This window comes from Erythrolamprus reginae, chromosome 1 (assembly GCF_031021105.1).
Source record: "Erythrolamprus reginae isolate rEryReg1 chromosome 1, rEryReg1.hap1, whole genome shotgun sequence".
NCBI lineage: Eukaryota > Metazoa > Chordata > Lepidosauria > Squamata > Dipsadidae > Erythrolamprus > Erythrolamprus reginae.
In genome coordinates, this window is record NC_091950.1 from 137,985,932 (window position 1) to 137,993,967 (window position 8,036).

The window sequence follows — 8,036 nt, forward strand, 5'->3', positions numbered from 1 at the left end:
AGGACCCAAAGATGTCATCATTGTGCAAACACTATAAATTATTTTTTCTTAATCAGTGGACCCTCCCTTGCTAGCAATAATTGCTGTATTATATACAGTACAGTAGTTCCATTCAATTCTCCATATTTGTATCACTGTACTGAAGTGGATCAAGTAATTGCAAATTGGCAAGATAATAAAACTGTGTGGGCTACTAAACCATACTATAATTTTGAATTCAAAGATGGAGGAGCAACTATATCAAGTCATCCTTGTGCTGTTAAGATCATAACAAATTATCTAACAGAATCATTTCTAAATTATGGGGAATATAAAAAGATATTGCTATTAACAATTTCTTTGAAGTGTCATGGTTGTATCCTATTCCATTATTAAAAATCAGGAGAAAAAAAATCATCTGAGAACGATGAAGTAAACCTGGCCTTTCACTCGTTTCGGGATTTTTCACCTCTAGACTGATTAAAGAAAATGGAGTAGGGCCGAGGTCTTCAAACTTGGCAACTTTTAAGACTTGTGGTCGACTTCAACTCCCAGCATAGCTGGCTGGAGAATTCTGGAAGTTGAAGTCCACAAATCTTAAAAGTTGCCAAGTTTGAGGACCCCTGGAGTAGGGTATCCATTACAACTCAAATCACCAATGCTGCTTAAGCCATGAGCATAACTTGTCTTAAATAACCCGTCAGGGGAAAAACACTCATGCAATGGACGATTGTGCATGTGCTGATTTCTCTCCACAGGACATTAAGATGACATCCAGTGAACTCGCTTCTTTATTTGCCTACAGGAAGCACCATTTCACGTCTTCGGAGGCTAGTCAACCTTGAGTGGCTCAACTCAAACTCAAAACTCCAAGCTTAAGGACATATTTATTATTATTATTATTATTAATAATAATAATAATAATAATAATAATAATAATGTTATTCTTATTATTCTTATTAATGTATTTATTTGTCAAACATGTATAGTAGTACTTTGTATAGACGTAAGTAAAAAGTAACGATAAAAGAGAACAATAGAACAGTAGGACAGGGACGTAGACACACTGGTGCGCTTATACAGCTCCTTACAGACCTCTTAGAAACGGAGAGGCCAACTGTAGACAATCTAACGTAAAGGTTTTTGGGGTAGAAACCACAAAGTCAGATAGTGCATTCCAGGCACTGACCGCTCTTTTGCTGAAGTCGTATTTTCTGCGGTCGAGTTACGGATTATATACTGATTACGCTCAACCGGGCATCCCAATAGGCTCGTTTTCAGAAATGCATTAGTTATGGATTGAGTAGGGATTCCGTCTTCCATTCTCCAGCGTCCAGGGGTCCCCAAACTTGGGAACTTTAAGACCTGTGAACTTCAACTCCCAGAATTGTTGAAGTCCACAGACCACAGGTGTTAAAGTTCCCAAGTTCGAAGACCTCTGGTCCAGACTGATAATCAATTCTAGAAAGACCGCGGGATATACAGTACATCTTCTACCTTCACTCACTCCCCCCCTCCTCCCGCCTCTCCTCCGAAAGCACCGCCCCGCCTGCGTCCTTTGCGCACTCTCTTCCGGCTGCTGCTCTTCCGCAGCGCGTAGGCTTTCGTCACAACCGCTGCAGTTCCCAGCGAACCACCTGCAGGCGGCGCTGCTCCCGCCGAGCTCGCGGCAATCTCTTTCCTTCCCCCGCCGACCTTGCGCAGATCTTCCCAGCCTAGGTGAGGGTTCGGTCGTCGGCTGCTGCGGGGCTCAAGGGCGGAGGCCGTGCACGCGTTTCTCCCTCACCCACTCCTCCAAAGGTGAACGAGCCGAGAGGCAGCTACCGGCGCGCAGTCATGCTGACTTTCCAGAGGGGGCTGCGGTTACTGAACGGGCCTGTGAGGAACCAGATCCTCCCAAGGGCAAAGATGTCCACCAAGCCAGGAAACAGTTTCTTGGTGAGTATTTTTTTTTTTTTGCTTCCAATGCGCACGCGCACACAAAACCGCCCATGACTTATGAATACTTATGTCAATACAGTACTGCTCACCTTTCAGAAGGCCCTAGTCGCATCTGGCAAGAGCCCCCTCCCTGGCTAGGCCTAGGCTAAGAGGACCACTTTCGAAAGAAACACGGGGGCAAAGCCTTTTATTTTAATTGCATTTTATGTGAGTGTGTGTGTGTGTGTGTGTGTGTAGCGTGTATATATATATATATGTGTGTGTGTGTGTATGTATGTATGTATGTATGTATGTATATATACAGTATATACTGTATACACACACACACACACACACACACACACACACATATAGCCTATTTTTCTGGACGGACTGAAATAATGTGGTGGAAGAGGAAATGCTCCCAAGGACAACCTCACCTCATGTCTTCTTTTTAAAAGGAAATTTTAAAATGGTCATTAAAATGCCTACGGCAGAGGACCTACGGCCCCTATAGTTGTAGGAGGCCTTGTAGATCCTTTAATGAAAACCTAACAGACATAAGCCTTAAATCCTCTCTGTGTTCTTGCACTCACTGACTAAAATAAAGATAATATGAAGGCAGGAGAGATTAGCTCTCCACCTCACCACCACCACCCAGTGTTTTCCCCCTGATATTCATTAAAATGTGTAAAATTTGCTCTTAATACCGTCATTTCATTTTAAGACAGTGTTTATATCCAACATTTTAGAATCTGAAGTATTATATTCCCCACCACCAACACCTCAATTTCTGATTTAACAGAGCCAGCATATTGCCCCCACAATCCCGGTGTTGTGACAATCTATTCCTGAGGGGCAGCATTGTAACAGATGAAAGGACAATGAATAGGATAAGTGGTTTGAGCTAGTTGTTTAAAAATCATTATGATTTGTTTCTTAGTTTGGAATATTTCCACTCAGCACACTTGTGCTTCATAAAGAATTTTATGAGAGTAGGCTAGAAGTAGCCTTTTTCAGTTTTAATCCTATACATTCCCCTTTTTTTCATTTCCCAAGAAACTGGTAAGAGGGGAAAGTCTTTACTGTTAGAAATTCTTCTGTTTCAAGACTATCTAAATTTTAATTTGCAGCAAACATGAATGCATTTTTTAAAATGATGTTGAAGATTTACCTGCAGTAAAGCACTAACTTCATATATTTTAAATAGGCTGCAATACATCTGAGATTTATGTTGTCATTGTATTATTTGCTGTAAGAAATAAGTAAAACATAATAGATAGAACCTAATTTGAAAGTAATTCTAATACTCTGAACCTCAAGGAATTTACAGGAATTTATACTACTGAGAAAATTGAGGATCATTAAGATTACAATTAGTATTGTATATGTCGTAAGTTATTTGCAACATGAATTATAAATCACATGTGCTGTAAGTTATAGAAGTTTGTACTCAATCCATAAGCTTTCATATATGCACTAGACATGAAACAAGCAGTCACAATTCTCGCTCACCTAGCTTGTGTATCTAATATCTCTCATATGCTGCATTCGTAACATCCTTTTTTTTCCCCAATTCACAGGAAAATGTCATTGGATTCACAGTGATTTTTACTGGCGGCTTTTTCCCAATTTGTTGGGTTATGGGCAATCTGGACAGTTACACTAAATGAGAAGAAAAGACTTTGGGAACATGGTCACGAAGAAGAAAATGTCAATGTTTGTTATTCCCAGAGGCTTTCATTATTAAAACTAAAATTTGAAAATTCACAACAGCAAGTCCAAGTTTTTATTTAGAAAAAACAGTATGCATTATCTATAATAGAAGTAAATATTGGTTTCTCTATATTAATAATTACATATATATTTATGCAAATTTCAGATACGTTTTTTTTTAAGCTTCACAGGAATAGAAGGAACAGAAGAAAGATAAAGTAAGCCCTCTTCATCATGAAATTTATATTGGCAGAGAAAAATATGACATGAAGAATAGTTTTTGACACCAGTTACAGCGTTTAAAATAATTTTTATTAGCAGGACAACCAATCTTGAACCTAAGTCACCCACATGTAGCCTAACATTGTACAATTCTAGTTTGCAGTTGGTTTATAATTCAGGCCATGTGAAAATGTGATTGACAACTAAACCATGGCTAAGCTAGTCTAAGTAAATTTATTTATTTATTTATTTGATTGATTGATTTCTATGCCACCCCTCTCTGAGGACTGGGGGTGGCTCACAACATATAATACACAGTATACAAAATCTTGAATCCAATTAAGAATCTAAAAAACCCCAAAAGCATAAAAAGCAATCATTCCATTCACTCAACATTCTCTCAACACATTCATTAGCTAGGGGGCAAAGATCTAATGTCTTTGAGCCGGGGTGGTGCAGCAGATAGAGTGCTGTACTGCAGACCACTGAAGCTGACTGGGCGGCATAAAAATCAAATAAATAAATAAATGGCTTCAGGCCTGGCGGCATAAATGAGTCGGAAGGCAAGGAGGGGGGGAGCAGTAATAGAACCCTATTTCATTAAGTGAAAACATTGCTACCATTTATGACTACTGCTGGTTCTCATTGAGTTTGTAAGTTGGCAAACAAGGTTGCCGAGGACAATCACACGACTTTGGGATACTGCGATGGCTGGAGCTTTGAGGATTAGTCGGAACTCGGGAGTACCATTTGTTCAATGCTGTCAAGTTAAAACTGTCGCAAGTCATTAAATGAGAACCATCTATGTTATAACCAGTCAATCTGGAAATAAATACTGTATTAGTAACAAAGATAGAAGGTAGGGAGCTAAAGGGTTTAGGAGAAAGGATGCAAGGAGTTACAGCTTAGTACTACATTTCTATTTCTGGGTTCTATCACAATTTTTAATGTGATACCTCCTAAGTATTGAATAACTAAGACATGACATGAGTCTCTATATTAGCCCATAAAGGGCAATATCAAAGTGCAAAGTTCCAATGTATAGCTAGTTAAAATGCTTAGTTTTTCTGACAAAGAAAAAACGAGCTAGATTTTTATTTAAGAAGTTCTTTAGCCAGGATTGTCAGCTGAATCTAATTACAGGTTCTCAATGTACAAAGGTTCATTTAGTGATGTTCAAAGTTATGTCAGTGAAAAAAGTGCATGACCATTTTTCATATGACATTGCCATCGTCATATGATCAAAATTGCAGTGTCTGAGATCATATGATCACCTTTTGCAATCTTCTGAAAAGCAAAGTCAATAGGGAAACCAGTATCACTTAATTGTGTGATAAACCACTGCAGTGATTCACTTAGCAACTGTGGCAAGTTGTAAAATAGGCAAAACTTAACAAATGATTCACTTGGCAATAGAACTTTTGGACTCAATTGTGGTCCACCTGTAATTTATGTTGACTTTAAAAATGGCATTTATTTAACCCATTTAGGCTAATTCCTTTTTTACTGTTGCTATAAAATGCTTTAAAAATTGAAGAGGGTAGCATTAAATTAGAATTCTTAGTATCTTTCTGGCATGCTGGGTAATACTGCTAGTATTTCTACTCTGGAAGCCACATAAATACATTAATGGTACCATAAGTACATTAGAGGTGAGTAAATAGGGCACATAATTTCTGAAAAAGTAGTATTTGTGAGAAGAAACAGACTTATTTAGCTGTCATGTTTGAACTATGAAAGTCTCGAGAATAAAAGACTGCTTCTATAAATACACTACATAATTTTAGATAAGCAACTGAAGTTTTATGTACCCGATTTGCTGAATTATCCTAAATGTATCCCACAGGTCCTTATTCACTGTATCTTTACACATGGAATGTTCAGATTTTTAAGATAAATCTGGACAGTGAAAGCTTGACATTTGGTTGAAGAAGCTGAGATAATCCTCTTAATCAGATTACCTATTATGCCAAATCTATAATGGGTAGGGTAAAATAAGCATTTAAATGAAAGGATTTGTGGAGAAAACAAGTTTAATGTTGTTTGGCAGGAAAATATAAATGGCTGTAATTATAAAGACATTGGATAAGTCATTGGGTTTTAAGCTAGTTTCCATTACATAACATTTTTTTTAAAATACAATTTTTGGATATAATTTGCAGGCATTATTCAACTTGTGTGGGAATAAAGCTTGCATAATTTTTAATATATGTCTTTAGATTCAAAAATATGTGATTGCAACTTGTTTTTGTTCAGAGTAGAATAACATTCCAGATGAGCAAAGCACCCTGATTTACATCTCATCCTTTTTTAAGCACAAAAGGGTACTGTGCTATGGCAGTTGCATTCTTTTTTCCCCACCAATCTTGTTAAATAAACTGACTTCATTATGTGACTGACCTCCTCAATGAATTTTTGGGACTAAATCTGTGTACTCAGTACTTCGACTGCATTAAATGTAAACTTTTCTATGATTAGAAAAATAATGGGCATTCATTCCTTATCCATCTTAAAAAGATTTATGGGAAAATTAGAACTGGCTGAAAGTGGTGATCGTCTCTTTGCAGAGCACATTTGCTTTCACCGGATGCTCAATATACATAAAACAGTTGGTTTTAATGTAAAAGAATCCTGGTTTTCCTTGTGAAAGATTGAAATCAGTTTTAAACAGCTACATCCACTGTCTAACCATTGACATAGTATAGTAAGATTGGCTAGTGATATGCAACACTATTCACTTTTCAGTGGGACTTACATATTTGATTTTTGAGTGGAGATGGAGCCTTCATGCCAGACAAGGCCATGCAATTTTGGGGACAACAATCTTAGAAGTGGTTAGCCATTGTTTTCCTGGGGCTGAATGAATGGGAGGTTCCCCAATTGAATTTGTACCTAACTCAGGATTAGAACTCAGTCTTCTAGTTTCTAGCCCAATGTTCTTTCCACCACACCAAAATGACTCTTATTTGGAGTGTGTACGTAGTTGCTGCAGTACAGTATTCTTGGCAAGATTTCCAGAACTGGTTTACCATTACCACCTTCTTAGGACTGGAAAAGAATGACTGGCCCTAGGTCACCCAACTGGCTTTGTGGCAAAATTGATATCAGAGTTGAGTCTCTTTCTAGCTTAGTGCATTTACACCATAAACTGGCTCTCATGACATGAGGTCTTCATTTAGTAACTGTTTGCTGTTACACCAGTGACAACAAATAAAGTTTGTGACCAATCATTGTGTTTATGGCTTTCACAGCCTGTAAGGCAAAGGAAAGCTGAAAAGGCATAAACAGTCACTTAACAAGGGACTTGGTTGTTCAAATTATCACTAAATGGAGGCTATCTACATTAGAAATGTAGTGGTGCAATAATTAGGACATCTTTGCACATAATCTACACAAAAAAGCAATGAATTTAAGTATGAAGGATGTGATGCTGCTAGAATTATTTTAGAATACCTAGCCCATATAGAAAGACATGTTAATTAATATATTTCAAATGTTATAGTATTTGTCCTTTAGTGTTTCTCTGCACCTCCAGTAGATAAGCCTTGTAAATACCACTTATTGGTTTTTACTTGCAGACCATTTGATTTTTGTTAATACTTTTCAGAAAGCAATACTGCACATCATAGCAGAACAAGAGAAATAAATTTAGTCTTAAAATATGGCATTCTCTAATAAACTTCACTTTTCCTATTTTCATCATAAAAGGTTCAAGTGTACATTTTAATAGGACTTATTAACACACTTATTTCCATTAAAAAGAAATTATTTGAACACATGCGTACATTAGTCGTTAATATTCCAGAAGAAAGTCACAACATCTGTTTTAATATGGATGAGTGTGATTGTTCAAAACAGGGAAGGCAGGAAATTTTAACAGATCAATGGTTTTGCCTATCCTGCCATTTTTTTAAAAAAATGGCCACTGTCCTTTTATGGTTTTTCTCCAATGGACTTTTGAAATCTGAAATACTGCATGTAAAATAAGTATCTTTGTAAACTACAATAAAACAATTATTTCCCTTACTCGCCCATTAAAGCTGGGAGAAGCCATACCAGAAATTATATCAGCAACACTGATTCCATTCATGATCAGAATATTTTAAAACTATTTTCTACATCATTAAACAACATCTTGGATCTCTTGCAAATACTCAGTTCGAAAGTTAGCTTGTAAAAGAAAATAGAGATGCACAAGA

At 37.1% G+C, this 8,036-nt stretch overlaps 1 protein-coding gene and 1 long non-coding RNA gene across 2 annotated transcripts in view; both read left to right on the forward strand.

The window, feature by feature from the left end:
* Positions 1-8,036, forward strand: part of LOC139175661 (veficolin-1-like) — a 940,898-nt gene that overhangs the window by 19,444 nt on the left and 913,418 nt on the right. The window lies entirely within an intron of this gene.
* On the forward strand, positions 1,826-3,672 carry LOC139175364 (uncharacterized). Its single transcript, XR_011560517.1, has 2 exons — positions 1,826-1,917; positions 3,483-3,672. It is a non-coding gene; the product is annotated as an uncharacterized lncRNA (long non-coding RNA).